Source organism: Arvicanthis niloticus, chromosome 27, assembly GCF_011762505.2.
Source record: "Arvicanthis niloticus isolate mArvNil1 chromosome 27, mArvNil1.pat.X, whole genome shotgun sequence".
Taxonomy (NCBI): Eukaryota; Metazoa; Chordata; class Mammalia; order Rodentia; family Muridae; genus Arvicanthis; species Arvicanthis niloticus.
Window position 1 is genome coordinate 23,748,792 of NC_133435.1, and position 15,944 is coordinate 23,764,735.

The 15,944-nt window shown below is 47.1% G+C and overlaps 1 long non-coding RNA gene and 1 pseudogene across 1 annotated transcript in view; one reads left to right on the forward strand and one right to left on the reverse strand.

The window, feature by feature from the left end:
• The first annotated feature begins 2,235 nt into the window (after positions 1–2,235).
• The window catches only part of LOC143439597 (uncharacterized), a 321,175-nt gene continuing 307,466 nt past the window's right edge, over positions 2,236–15,944 (forward strand). The window contains exon 1 of the long non-coding RNA XR_013107741.1: positions 2,236–2,610. This is a non-coding gene — a long non-coding RNA (uncharacterized LOC143439597). The remainder of the gene's footprint in view (positions 2,611–15,944) is intronic.
• LOC143439596 (cyclin-K pseudogene) lies at positions 8,718–10,766 on the reverse strand (annotated as a pseudogene).

Sequence of the window (15,944 nt, forward strand, 5' to 3'; positions counted from 1 at the left end):
TTTCTTATTTCAGTTAGAATTTAGTACTCTGTCCCAACAGTCAGCTAGTAATGTATATGGCAAACGATTGTGATATTCCGTCTGTCCTCTTGTTGCCACCCCTGGTCTCTATCCCTCAAATGATTGCTATCTGTCATCTGTCCTGGTGCCCAGCTTCCAACGGTGTAGCAGGGAGTAATGCCCAAAGTCCCACAGGTCCACCTGTCCTAGACATATTGCTGACTTTGACACTAATCTGCTACATTGTCTGGACAGTCTTTTTTATTCTCTGTTGCTCACTTTTTTTTTTTTTTTTTTTTTGTGGGTGCAGCAAACGTTACTGATGGTATTCAAGAGAGTAGGGCTCCCTAGGCCCCTCCTATTATTATGGGGGTCAGGGATGGAAATTGTGAGGGAGATTCTCAGCATTGGGGACTGTGACTCCTCAGCAACTGAGGGCCCCTCTCTTGCTCTCAGTGTCCTTGCTGTGGTGGGTGGTCCAGGGCTTCTTACTCCTTGGAGGCCATTGTAGGCCCTGAGGTCCACGACCCTGTTGCTGTAGCCATATTCATTGTCACACCAGGAAATATGCTTAACAAAGTTGTCACTGAGAGCAACAGCCTGAAATAGAGTCTAGCCATGTTGCCGTGACCATGTGTAGAACAAAAAGAGTCCAACATCTACCCCTTGTTAAGTTCTTTCCACAGGATGACAAAGTAAAGCAGTGTTAACTATATGCCTGTATTCACTTCTCAAAATAGGCTTGTGGTAAGAGGGGTCTACACACCTGGGATCGTCACCTCTGGTGTTTCCTCTGTGGTTGACATTGCATTGGATGTTATGAAGATGTTAACTTTAAGATAGAAAGGCATTAGGATTAAGGTAACTGTACAAGTTCTTTAAATGCAAATGTTTTCTCTGCTCTTGACAAAAGCAGCCAGAAGAAGCCAGGGAGCTTTGGATCTTGGAAGGACATAGCCCAGTTGCAGTTAGAAGATGGAGAAGGTGACAGGTGACGAGAAGAAGCACAGGCAGCCGGGATATGCCATAGGTTTTAAAAATATTTATTTATAGGAAAACTATAAAACCCCAGGCTTAAAATAAACTGTTCTTGGTCAGCTTTTCATTGGGAAAGATAGGTGACCGGAAACGTTTGAGCAGCGGTGGTGTGGTGCTAGAATACCTCCTCTTTCTTCCCAGACTGTTCGCTGCACCAGTGAGAGTTGTCGGTACAGAGTCAGGAAGTCTACCCTGGCCTATTCACCACTGCGCATCCAAACGCCCATTTTCTATTCACCGCATCTACAGCCTGCTTACTGTTGCTGAGAACTTGAATACCGACGACTTTCCCGCTCTCATACTTGGATATAAAATCAGGGGATTTAACAACCCCTTTTCCCTAGGGCTCCTGTTGTCCTCTCTGAACCTCTGGCATTGGCGCAGTTGGGCAGTGCTTTTTAAAACCACAGCCTGACACCACCTGCAGAGGAGTCTGGAAGTACCCAATGAAGAAGCAGATCCCGAGGCATCTCCAGACTTATTGCAGCCCAGGACTTCTTGTTTTAAATAAGCTTCCCGGGTCACCCGTAGTACACTAAGTGGAAGTTACATCTGTGAGCAGTAAAACTCGATGGAGTGCAATGCTGGCCCGGTGTCTTGAGTCAAAAGACAAACGTGCCAGGCCCGGTTCTTGGAAGAACACCAAGCTGCACCTATGTGTGGCAGTGTCCAGGTTCCAGCCTTGCCCATACCGGGCCCTCCTGGCTGGGAGGCAGGCCAAGGAGAGAGCGGTCACCCTCTCCCCTTTAGGATTTACTGATGCAGATCCCACACAGTGTCAGGGGCTCACATGTGACAGGAGTGGGGATTCTTAATCCCGGGTTTGGAACCGTCTCCTTCCCTACTGGAAGGGTGGGGCTGGTGCGGGCCGGTGGGGAACCCTTGTTCGAGTTCTGTCGCGGTAACTCGGCAAATGTCCGTGGGCGTGGGCCCCCTTCTCTTCCATCAGCCTCGTCGCAAATCGTGCAGAAATTAGGGAAGTGGGTCACCCGGGCGACTCCGGTGAACAGCCCCTCCCGCCTTGGTTGCAAGCTCTCAGCTCAGCCCCAGGCTTCGGCTCCCACCCGCGGCGTCGCCCGCATCTCTGCCTATAGGCGGGCTGGGTTGTCGCCGCGTCGCTTCTCCGTGCTCGCCGCCGCCCTTGCCCCGGCGCCACCGCGGGTCGTGCGCCGTTGGCCCTCCCGACACCCCCTCGGCGAGGCCCTTCCCTTTACTACGGCGCTGGTGACATTCAGCTCGGGAGGCTAGCGCAGCCCCGGCTCCCGCGGCGCGGAGTCAGGGGCGCCCGCGGCTGTCTGCTCTTCTCACCCGGGCACCTCCTGAGCGACAGCGGCGAGCTCCCCGCAAGCCCGTAGACCCCCCGACGGGACGACCTTGGCTGGCAGATCCCCACCCCCATCACACGGGTCCACGAGCTTCGGTTCGCCCTGTCTACCCCAGCTCTGGCACGGGTCGAGGACGGAGGCGGCGAGCGCGAGGGGGACCCTGCCTCCCTGCTCGTATATGGCAAAGTTTCTCGCGGCGCTCCTGGGCTGCACGCTGCCGAGCAAGGGCGCCTCTCCCATGCTGGAGGTAGGTAGAGGGTGTGTCCTGCAGAGGCTGCTGTGGGCGATGGCCAGCACCCCTGACCCGCCGCTAGGGTCCCCATCATTTGGCAAGTGCGCCTCACCTGGAGGACTTCTGGGGCGGGGCCGGGGAGGGTGGCGAAGGGGAGATGGGAGCTGCGGAGCTTGAATTTCTGTCTCCCCAGATCTCGTTGCGTGTTTTTTTTTTTTTTTTTTTAAATCTCTTTCCTAGTTGACAGGTGAACACGTTTGTGAATCGCGAGTTTTGCGAGTTATCCCTCGCCTAACGTGCTAGGCACATTTGAAGATGAGCTGTAACCTGCTCATCCTTCGGCTGCCTACCTTGGCTATTCTAAATTATTAACGGAAACAATCTTTCAGTCAGGAAGGTTTGGGCTGTCATGCTTGCTCTACCCACTCCCTTCCCCCAACCTCCAGCGAGGCGTAAACTCCGTATAAGTTAACTCATTTCTTCTGGTATGAGGTACATTGGAGGAGGGGAGGAGTGTGTGAAATGGGATTAACCAAATCGCGCCTTCTGAAGGCAGGCACATCTAACTGCTCACACCTCCCAGAGGTAGCAGCGACCCTGCTGCAAGCGTCTTTGCTAGCAGCTGGCTGGCTGGCTCATCCTTCGGTGGAAATGGCGTCATCAGCGTTTTATATGAGACCCATATGGGCCACTCAGTAGGGACAGTTCTGTGGTGTATGACCCTTTACACTCTACAGTCAGAACAGAGTACCCATTGTCTCTACTACCCGCTCCCTCCCCACCCCCACCCCCCCTCCAGAGTACCTGAGAAGCAGGCCAGGACCAGAGCGCTTGGCTCTGGCCAGGTCAACTAACCTTGCCACCCACCACTGTCTCATAACCCTTCTAGCAGCCTGAGCTGCCTTGGCCCTCAGTCGGCAGTTTCCAGACTGGCAGAGAAACAGACCTGGGTTTCATCTCTCTGTCATGCAATGGGTCCTTCAACAAGGAACTGTTTCTGTCCCAAACTGCTCTGTGCCTTCCTCCCGGCTTGTTGGTTTCCCTTCACCCACCTTTGTTATCCTGGGTTTCCTTCTGAGGCCACGGGGAAGCATTTTCTGTGATTTTACAGCTCAAGCTGTCCAGGCCATAATCTGCGATAGGACGATAGGACGACGTGCGACATCGTTTACTTTATTTGTAAGCAGGGAGATTCCAGTGATAAGTGGTATAGAGAAGCTTGGGGAAGGGAGTCTAGAGGGGGCAAGGGCAGTGGAAAGGCCTGCACAGGCGAAGGCTGAGACCTAAAGGCTGAAGAGCCCAGACAGGCAAGGTTTTCCAAGCTTACAGCAGCCTTCTTAGCCATCTCCCTCAGCATCTTCTTGAGGGCACATTAGGCAGCCACATGTTAGGAGGCCAATCTGGAAACATGTGGTGCCCCTTAACAACTGCTCTCTTACCTTTCTTCTTCCTCGGGGGCTGGGAGATCTTGGTATATACGTTGCCTTTTGGGTACATGTTTCTGCCTATGAAGTCCAACTGTCAACAGGTGCTCCACCTTGGTGTTTCAGGTCTGTGGCTTCCCACTTATTCTAGAAAGGAGCTGACCTCCCCAAAACTAGTCACATGCACGCACGCACGCACGCACGCACATTTATATGGTTGATATTTTTAAACAAGAGTAGCTCCATTGGCTTTGAGAAATTCCAGGGCAAGAGAAGTCCCTTGGTCCTTGCTAAATCCTCACATCTTGCTTTGAGTACTTCCCACCCATCTAGAGGTAGAGCTAAGGTTAGCATCTCCTCTGGACTCTGTCTCTCTACAGACGGTTGAGTTATTGTTGTTGGCCGATTCAACCTAAAATGTGTTATCGGGTGTCACATTTCATCAGTGACACTGAAGAGGTGCCCAAGGAGATGAAGAACTGATGCAGAAATGTACTTTGTGGATGGATACCTGTTAGCCATATAGCTCCTAAATGGAAGGATGTGGCCCAGCTTTCTATATCAGGGAAGAGAAATAAGCCCCTCTGAATATTAATTTCTGGGAAGTTCTAGGAAATGCTAAGGTCCTGAACGAGTAAGGGCAGCATTTAACCCCCAAATACAAATATTCCAACACTGAAGGTTCCCTTTAGGTTCAGGAAAATCAGAAAAGGAAGTGGGCGTTGACACAATGAATTATCATCAGTTTCGTTTTGATGAGATGCGGCCAACAATGTAGTTCCATCTCCCAGAGGCCAAGTAAGTTTTCGAGAGAGATTCTTCTGAGCATGGAGTCTAGGACCTCTTATGCATTTGCAGTTGTTTGGCAAAGGAGAGGTAACAGGTTGTGGTTAAAAAAAAAGTGGGGGCAAAAATCCCTTGTGCTTACAGAACAGCTCCGGTGTTTGCCAGGCTGCACCACCTCCAGAGGCTAAGCACAGAAGATACATACACGGCACAGCCAGAGTGTCCAAATGACCATTTTGTTATCTTCCGTGATCACAGTAAAATATAGAAATTTGTAAACCCAAACCATACCAAACAAGTAAACCTAAGTCTTTGGGACAACTAAAAAAATCTAGGAAAAATAATAAAGGGCGGGAAGTTTACTTCAGGATCACATAGTGGCTTGTGACCACCAGGCTAGCTGTTTTAGACTGTCTGGGCCCCACTCAGGCAGACTTACAGAAACAGCTTTTTCTGTGTACTGTTATCTAGAAAGGTAACCTAGAAGCATACATGAAGTTGCTTCCTGATCTAGGAGTGTGTGTGTTCTATGTATATGTGTATATGTGTTTTGTGTATATGTGTGTTCTACGTATATATGTGTTTTATGTGTGTGTGTATGTGTGTGTGATGTGGTCTATGTATGTGTATATGTGTGTGTTCTATGCATGTGTTTGTTCTACGTATGTGTGTGTGATATGGTCTATGTGTATGCATTCTATGGGTGTTCTATGTGTGTGTATGTGTGTATGTATGTATGTGTGTATGTATGTATGTTTGTATGTATGTATGTGTGTATGTATGTATGTATGTGTGTATGTATGTATGTGTGTATGTATGTATGTATGTGTGTATGTATGTATGTGTGGTCTATGTGTGTGTATGTATGTATGTGTGTGTGATATGGTCTATGTGTATGCATTCTATGGGTGTTCTATGTGTGTGTATGTATGTATGTATGTATGTATGTGTGTGTGTATGTATGTATGTGTGTATGTATGTGTGTGTGGTCTATGTGTGTGTGTATGTATGTGTCTGTGGCCTATGTGTGTATGTGTGTGTGTGTGTGTGTGTATCCCTGGCATCCTATTCCCTTTGAGTTATGACACATTGTCAACATGCTCCCTATGTGTGGCCCAGTCTTGCTTTCATTCTGTGATTTCATCCGTGAATAATAGAGTCCATGTTCTAAGACTTGGCAGAGAATAACGCATTCAGAGGCCATTGCTCTTCCATCTTCTATGTTGTTCTCCACTCGCTACACAGGGTCACTGCATTCCTAGTTCCTGTTATCCTTGGCTAACCCAATGGAGCATCTTTAAGGAGTCACCTATGTTGGGTGAATGCACCTGGCTCTATACAAAAGGAATAGTCAGTTCCTTCCTGGGTGTGGTCTCTAGAATTGCCACATATCAGAGAGCATCTATATGCTCTGATCTCTGTCTCTAGCAGAATTGCTAAGTGCAAGGACAGCTTGATTTTCTGCTCTGCAAAATGCACAGTAGCTATCATCACATTATTCTAAGGACATACTGTACATGATCTCAGCTGTAGTCTTGTGACATAGATATAATCACTCATAGTTTGCAGATGAGAAAATGGAGATCTTCAGAGAGTATAAATATTCTGCTTAAGGTCATTGTCATAATGGGTGCTAAAGTGGGGTACTAATCAGGTTTTCATTGCCTTAAAGGTCACTCCATCTCATCCAGCTATGGCTGCTTGGTTATTGGAACTGGTTTATGTGTTGGTTCATATCAACCATCAACTTCTCAGGATCTAGAACCACCTAGGGTAGCTCTGGGCACACCCGTGCATGAGCGAGTTTTCTAGACTGGCTTAATGGATGTTGGAAGATGCATCTTAAATGGAGACAGAATGAGTCCACAGGCTGGGACCCCAGACTAAGTAAGAAGAGGCAAGTTGGATAACAGCATTATTTCCTGACTGGGGCAACGTGGCCAGCTGCCTCATGTTCCTGCTGCTTTAATTGTCCCAGAATGATGGGTTGTACCCTCAAATAATTCCTCCCTAGAGTTGCTTTTATTGAGTGTTTAGTGACAGCAATGAGAAAAGTGACTGATATTTGTTTTGACTTTTGTTGTCTCCCTTCATTCCCAGATACAGTTTTCAAAAGAGGAACAGATTTTCTCAGTGCCCTTCCCATGTCCCCATCAGTCTGACATGGACTGTGCCTACTCTCAGAGATTTTCAAAGGCTGAGTGAACTTTGGGAAGTCACTTTAGGGAAGATTCAAGTTCAATTGGGGTGCACCTTTATGAATCGCTAAGTTGTTAAATCCGCTCTATGCTCCCAGGCAGGCTCGTGAGAGGCTGCTTGCCACCTGCCAGTATGTTCTGGATCCCAGATGGAAACACACACACACACACACACACACACACACACACACACACACACACACACCCTTTATATTTTAATATGCCTTAACTTGCCCAATGGCTGGGCTACTCCTAAACCTCCACGTGACTAACACACATTCACCTCTGATATTCTTGACTAAATCTACATTGTATCTTTGCTGCCCTGGACCCTTCTGGGGCCCTGCAGTCTGCTTTCGCCTTGCGCCTACATTTTGTCTGTCTCTCCCTCCGGCACCTTCCTGGCGTGGTCCCTGTCTCCTACACTGTTCTCATGGTGAGATCCTCTTCCCTCTCTCCTGTGTTTCCTGTCCAGGAATCCTCCAAGTCTATCTCTGTCTCTCTGCCCAGCCTTTAGCCACTGGCAACTTTTCCCATTCAGAGCCAAGTGGGGGCAGGGACCCTCAATGCAGACGTGCGGGTTCCATTGTGATTTCCGGAGCCGAAAGAACACAAATAGCATTAGAACCTATCCACAACACCTTTAGAGTCCACTTTGTAGAGTATTTTCCTGTGTTCTGTCTTTTTCCATTTGGGGTAAATTTTTTCATTAGCTTATATTCACTGTTCAAAACAATGACCTTCCTCATCCTCCCCCCATAATGCTTTTATAAAATAAGTGGTATGTTTTATGAACAAGAAAGTCAGGGCTCAGAGTGAGTCTATGAATAGCCCAATGTCACCCACCTCCTAGGGTCTAGTCTAGGAAATACATCCTGGGCTTTTTGCTACAGCACTTGAGTAACACTTGCATTGACTTACATGATTTCTTAGCCTCTGATATTTCTCTCATGCGTTCTGTCTTTTGTATTATATTCTAAATTAGTTTCTAATAGCCTGGCTCAATATGTTGATTGTTTAGTTATCACAAATTCTTTTTGTTGTTTGTTTGTTTGTTTCAGAACTGATTTTATTTGGGTAACTGACTGAAGGATTCTCATTTGTAACCAAGATGGAATTCACAGTATGTTGTTACATTCACGTTTAAAAAATATCTCTCTATGTACAAGACTTTGCAAAGAGATGTAAACATACATTATTTTCCAAGTACACACCTCCTTTCTCCCTGGAGGGAAGGAGATAGCCACCTGGCAAGGCAGCACCCCAGATGATGACAATAGAGGATAGAGTTACAAGCTACGTGGGGACTCACCTCACCTACTAGAGGCCACAGAGAGAAGCCACAGAATGGAAAGACAATAGCAGACAGGAGAACATGGATACCAAAAGTTAGTTCCCAGGAAAATTGGGCACTGATTTCTGGAGGGTCAGTCACTCTTTACTGAGGTATTAACTGAGCCAGTGTGGCCACTTAACATCTTCTCTAGCAGAGAGTAAGCCAGTGCAGGACACAGTCGGCATCGAGACTAGATGTGACCACGGCACAACACGCACTGCCCAGAGCACACAGTTCATCCCAGGGGCCTGCCCTCCCTCACTGCAACTGTCTAGCATATACAAGGTACCCTGCTGCCGCCCTGCCCGCTCAGCCTACTCTTCAAGCTGTTGGAAAACAATTCTCAAAAGAAAAAAAAAGGAAGGGGGAAACATCACGTTATCTCATCCAGGCTGCCTGCCCTAGCCCCCCAACAGGCTGCATGCCAGGTGGAAGGATGGGTGTGGGAACAAGGGGTTGTCCCCCAAGGGGGACAGCTGGAGGTGGGTAGCTGGCTGGTGGCAAACCCAAGCCTGGAGGAGAGTGAGGAGGGACTCTGTGAGTTGGGGGCAAGTGTGGGGGTGGGGGGGTGGGGGTGGGAAATTGGGTTTGTAGGTAGGGGGAGGGGGAGGGTAGCCTGGGGTAGGGGGAGGAATGGTGGGTGGGGGTAAGGAAGCTGGGGGTGGAGGCACAGGAGGTGGAGGTGGGTTGGGAAGGTAGACATGGGGGTGGTAGGTTAGGTGAGCAGGTGGGCCGTAGGCTGGGGGCAGGGCACCATAGGAGGGCCCCTCCATCTTCATCATGGACCGCAGGCTCTGATAGCCCTCCTGACATGTAGGAGCTGGTGGTGGACATCCCTGTCATGTAGCTGGAGGGCGGTGGGGTGGAGGCCGATGTGGCAATGGTGGGGGCTGGTGCACAGGGGCCGGGTGGGCTGGAGGAGGACTCTGGACTTTGGGGAGGTCACTTGTTTCCACAGGACCAGTTGCTTCAGCTTCACCTAAGGCAGGAGTGAGGGGAGGCTTCCGGTCTGGAGGTGGGTGTGCTGGAGGCAATGGTGGGTGAGTAGCCTCAAGTTTGGGAATTTTAGGTGGTGGTGGTGGTGGTTCTGTGGCTTTGTTCTCTTCCTTGGGAGAAACCACCACGGGTGCGCTTGGCTTGTCGGGGAGGACTGGGCTGAGGGGACGGTTTCTTGAGCTGCTGTGCTTGCTGCTGTTGCTGCTGGGCTGACTGCTGTGAGTCCTTCTGCTGAGGCTGGGCAGCTTCAGAGCCTTGAGATGGTTGTGACTGCGGCACCTGGGGCACTTGGGGTGTAGACTGAAGAGATGGGGGGTGCTGCAGCTGATGAGGGGTGTGATGAGGCATCTGTTGTTTCCCTTGTGAGTAAAGGCCCAGGATTTGGTGGCAGATGTCTTCCAGAACGTCAACAGGGACGTCCTGAACGAACTGCTCCCACCATCTCCTGTACATGGGTTTGGATGTCCACTCCTGGATTTCAAATTTGCACAAACGTCCTGCAAGGTACATTACTGCGACGGCTATGATCGCTAGCTCCCACTGCAGTGACAGGGTGGCGTAGAGACTGTCATTTACAAATGTCTATGCCATCTGAACCAACTTCTGAATTTTGTTTTTATTACCTTTGAGCTGCTTTGCATATTTGAGTAGGAACTGGTACAGATGATCCACTTGTAAATCAAACTTGATGGTCTGCAGTACGATCCTCTCCGGCACCATGACTTCTTCCTTTGGGTCATCTCCAAACTGGCCGGACTGGACATCATTTAATAAACTACGAGCCGTTTTGATGATATCTTTACATTTTTTTTTGGCGTTTCCTCTACTTTTCCAGCCGGAAAGAGACAACAAGCTCCTGTCACGTATCTTGGGAATTGTTTGAAAGAATGAAACATACAAAATCGGTGAAAATAAACGTTGCCAGGGTGTCATAGTGTAACCCCAAACGTGTGCCCACATCGAAAATGAAGCGAGCCCCCTCTTGGCGGTACCAGGCCTCAGTGGCTGGATCGAGTCCTTCAAGTTGTGAGGGTGTATTCGCCAAGTCCTTCTTACCCCAGTACCAGCATGGTTTTGTGTGGTCCAGCTTTGCTGACGTGACTGAAGGGCTTGAGTTTTCTTTGTTCTCCTTCATTTATTGAAGTAGTTTGTTCTTCCCCAATGGGCCTTGGGAATGTTTTAATCCTCTGAAGATCTTTCTTCAGGCCGACATCAACCCCTCGCCTCAGGCAAGACCCTTAGCGACATCTCTCCTTCCTGACAGCAGCCATCTTGGATCCACAAATTCTTTTGTGGTTCACAGCTCTATGTAGATTCAGGGAGGCGCATAGGCCTTCTCCAGAGGATGATGCAATTTGCTGTCTTTGACTACTTTCCCCTTGACTTTGTTGTGTTCTTGGTAATCTAGCAGTTTTAGCGTGCTCCTGTTCCCGTCCCCGTCCTGACACCTCTGTCCTGACACCTTTATGCTGTTTCAATGCCTGAGCTCTTTTTTCTCTAAAATTCGTTGTTGGAGTTTCATCCGTCTCCAACATTCTACTCCAATATCACCTCCAGATCTACTCCCTGGACAATATCCAGCCTGTTACTACAGGTCTATTGAAGTGTGTGTGTGTGCCATTTTGAACTGCTTCAGTTATGCCTTCAATGGTAATTGCAGTGATTAATGCAGAGAACTGAGGGTTAAATGAGTTAATTCCCATAAAGAACTTAAAATAGTGCTCAATACATGCTAATTTATTGATATTGTGATGCGTCTCTTTACTGTCAGGAATGATGGACTTTTCATTCCGTTGCACTTAGCATAATGTTTTGCATATATTTTTGAATCAAATAAATGTGTGATAGATCAAATCGATCTTCGAACCCTGTTGGGTAATAACTTTTTTTATTTTTATTTTTTATTTTTTTGGCCAGTGTAGTATTTGTTCAAGTACATATGAGATTCAGAGTTAACAGATCATCATGTACTTTCATATCAACGATCAGGCAGTGGTATCTTTCTATGCTCCTCTTCTCCCCAGAACCCGCAGGCTTTGGAGAACCCTTGTTCCTAATCCCCTCTTTACAGCTCCCCCTTACCAAGACCAGTCTCCATAAGCGGGGAACTGCAGCTGCCCAGCTCTCCAACCTCACTGCCTTAGTATAAGAAGGCTAGAGAAGGAAGGGTGGGGAATAGAATTGAACGAACAGGGGTGGGGAGGACTTGAGGGGGGGAAGGTTGGGGGGGTTGTCAAGGACAGCACAAGAAGACCGAAAGAGTTAACTAACCTGACACAGAGACTAAACCAACAACCAAAGAGCATGCAGGGGGATGGACTAAGCTCTTTTTTTTTATAGCACATGTGCAGCGTGTTCTTCTTGTAGGTCTGTCTTAGATAGGTTTTTACTGGTGTGAACAGACACCATGACCAAGACAACTCTTATAAGGACAGCATCTAGCTGGGGCTGGCTTACAGGTTCAGCGGTTCAATCCATATCATCAAGGCGGGAGCATGGCAGCAGCCAGGCAGGCATGGTGCAGGCAGAGCTGAGAGGTCTACATCTTCATCTGAATGCTGCTAGCATATACAAACCATCATAGGGTCCCCTAACAAATGGAGCAGAGGCTGTCTCTGTTGCCTGCCATTGGATTCCTTTCCTCTAATTAGACCGTCTGTTTGGGCGTTTGTGGGAGAGAAAGTGCTTGGTCCTATGTGACTGGATGTCCCAGGATGGGGCAGTACCCTAGGGAGCGTCTCTTTCTCTGGGAGCAGGGGAGTATTTGAGGGGAAGGACTTGGAAGGGTGGGACTGGGAGGTTCATGACTACCATCCTGTCGCTCTTCCATGTGTTTGCTAATTCTTTCACTCAATCATTCATTCAGCATTATTAAACACCATGCGCCCCACGGGAGCTCTTCTAAGAGATACTCAAGCTGTTTTGCCTGTAACTCAGAGTAAGAAAAATATTTTGCTTTGCACACTGTGGTTTTTTTTTTTCTTCAACTATAACACTGAAATTAAGTTGCAAGAACAATGGTCCTTCTCACACTGCTGGGAGACAAACTGGTAAAGACCGACTAAATTGATTTCATGGGTGGTAACTCATAATTTGAGAAGGATTTCTGTATAGGATAATGGATAATAAGGTTCTATTTTTACAAAACAATTTGGATTACCCCATTATCTCCACACTATATGTATGCATTATTACAGCATCAATAGGAGATTCTAATGTTCTATCGTGGGAAGCCAGTCATCATGAGTAATACCATTCTAGAGGAAAAATGTTTCCAGGGCTTCAAATAACCAACTCACCAGGCTACCTTTGATGTATCCTGCTTTCCAGATTCCAAGCATGTGGGTAAAAGTTTTAGCATCTTACACTGCGAATATTGCATGACATGTTTTTTAAATTTTAAATAATGCACCCGAATTTGTGTTAATTTCTGTCCTGTCATGTGCTCATAGCAAGGCCATATTTTGTGGATCTTTTCAGTTTTGTGTTTCTGTCAACTCTACCCTTTCTTTAAGAAAGTTCTACTGACAATCCTCCCAGTTCTCCCCTCTCGTTTGCCTGTGAGATTAGTTTGTACCTTGGAGTGGATCCTTGAACACTTTTTGTCTGTTAAAGACTCCTACACCATCTGATCCACTTGCTTATTCTACTGGGGCTTCAAGCATCTGAAAAAACAAAACAAAACAAAACAAAACAAAACAAAACAAAACACCATTTGGTCATGCTGTTTGTAAAGCAAATAACATGGACAAGCCTGTCTGTAGCTTGAGATCAGCCGTGGGTGACTGATCACAGGAGAGTTTACTTTGAGAATAATAGCTCCAATTGCCACAGCTGGGCTTTCTATGAGGATCATTTGAATTCTAAGCTAATGGATACTGGGTTCGTCCCATAAATTCACAATTTTTATTCTTGGGCCAATTGAATTGCTACCACATCTGAGCCATTGTGTATGCAAGGGCAGCTCTGCTTACCTTTGTGCTGGGTGCTTTTAAACACCGCATGCGGTCTAAATGTGCACATTTTATTTATAGGAATGTTTTGGTCCCATTATGATTACATCTGTCTAATGGCTTCTTGCTGAGAAACTGTTAGATGATTCCCCCCCCCCCTTCTTTGTATTTTGATAAGGAAAGGCTGGTGTTTCATAGCTGCCAAATGGCCAGTGCTGGCGGCAAGTCCCAGGGAACAGGGGATGGGGCTTAACTCTTTGGTGCATCCTTTTGTTTAGCTGTTTCCACTTGGGAGTCTTCCTGGGCATTAAGAGCTGTTTTACTTTACTCATCTTTGATCAAATGTAACAGGGTCAGTAGCTAGTGACATTTGTGTTAGGAAACGTCTACCTGCAGACGGTTGCCTTTGAAGGCGGCTGATCAACAGAATGGCAACTCTAATTTTTTTTTTTTTTTTTTTTTTTTTTTTTTTTTTTTGTGATGAATAAGGACTGTGCTTCTCATATTTGGTGTCTTTTTTAAAACATAGGCTGGAACTCTTTCTCCAGATACCTGTAATTCACTAATGGTTCCTTCCAAGCCTCTACATTTTGAAACCAAAATGGAGGCTGTATTGTGCCCCCCCCCCCCCCCCCCGTGCCCACCTGAGACTCCTTCTTCTTTCCTACTCAGTCCCTTTTCTCTTAGAGTTTATAGGGGAGGCTTCTTTGTTTTTCTCTCTTCCTTTTCCTCTCTGGCAGTGGTTCTCAACCTGTGGGCCACAACCCCTTTGGGGGTCATGTATTAGATATTCTGCATATCAGATAAATATCTGCTTACCTTTGTGTTAGCTGTTTAAATCATAACACTGCATTATGATTCACAACAGTGGGAAAATTACAGTTAATGAAGTAGCAATGAAATAATGTTATGGTTGGAGGTCACCACAGCATGAGGAACTGTATTAAAGGTTGCAGCGTCGGGGAGGTTGAGAACGGCTAGGTTATGAATAATCCGTCAGCAGTGGCTGAGAACCACTGGTCTCTGGATCACCTATCAGTGATGGCTGTTCGTTCTCCCTTGGATTTGTAGTTTCAAGGTTCATATAGTCTTCACTCACTGACATGACAAACATTGAGAACCTGCTGTGACCAAGGAGCTGTGAGTCTGTGGGCAGTATCACAGCAAGTCATTAACACTTTTGCCCTTCGAGTCTCCCTTCCCCTCAATCCTGCTGATGCTGCATGCATAGCCCTGTGCCCCTTTACCCCCCACCCCCTGCTTTTCCAGTTACTTCTCTAGTCTTTAGATTCTTCTGGATGTTTTCTGAGGTCGTCTGCTGGATGCCTTACCCTGCTTCATTCAGTTCACCCTCTGTTTTTCGTTTTCTCAGCATCCTTACATGTCAGGTAAAAGTTCTTGCCTTGGCTTATGGGATCTGCCACCCTCTGATCGTCCTGTGTCACCTTTCTTCCCTTACTGATTGAACCCTATTCAATGTTCAGGACCACAGCAAAGAGTCCACTCTTTAAGATCCCTTGCATAGCAGAGAGCCTTAGAGCAGAAGGCTCCCTCACTTCCTATTTAAGTTACCCTCATTAAATTCATCTTTGCTTTGTGCCTCAGTTTTCTAAGCTGCACCATGAGATAGCAGTGATCTCTGTCCCGCTGAGTTGTTATGAAGGTGAGTTAAAATAGCAGTTGGAATATGTAACAGTAACTGCCATTTTGATTATAATCCTTTACCTTGGCCTTAGTTGGCTTGTCTATAACACAGTATATATCTCTTCTGAATCCTCCATGGTGCTGAACAAGATAGAGGTGCTCAACCGATGCTTATTCAATTTCAGAAACCTCTCATGTGCTGTCTAAGCAGAATCTAGGAACCAATTTATTTCTGGATACATTTAATTTTATTTCATAAAAATGTGACAGCCATAGTTAGTGACTTGCCCTTCAATCTATGGAACATATATTGCAGCTAACTTAGGCTGTGGGTGTGTAAGATGATGATGATGATGGTGGTGGTGATGATGGTGATGATGTGCTTTTGTCCACGACTGTGGCAGAAACCAACTTGAAGTATGTGCCAATCATAAATGCGACTTAAGTGAAATCCAGCCATTGATTGCAGTATAATTAAATCTGGAGTGCTTTTTATTTTTCAATTGCTTTGCAAACACATACCCTCAATGTAGGTCAAGTGGAGCAAATCCATGTGGCAAAGGCAAGACTGTGTTCATCAGACTCCTGTTTTCCATGCTGTTGGTGAAGCATTCTGCTCAGGAGCCAGATTAGTTTACTCCAGAAGTAATTTACTCCAAAGAACACTCACTGGGTGGGCTTCCCTCTTATGCCCTCAGCGGGACCCAGGCAGCACTGATGCCTGACTTCCCTGGAGACTTTGTGTGGTGTCGGGATGCCTAAAAGCTTGCTTTTACTGCCAGCATTTGAACTTGACTGGAAGTCAAGTGCGGGTGGCTTTGGTGAGGCCCACCAGGCTGATGGCTACAATGGCAGTGCTTTGAACTGCAGAGAACAGGCAGCGGAAATCCCAAGCTGTGGGCTCCAGGAGCAGCACCCGCTTACAGGCTGCCTGCTGGAGGAGATGCCCTTCCCTCTGTCCACTCCCATGACATGGACATGAAAGTGTCAGTGTTCAGTTTGCTTCACTCAC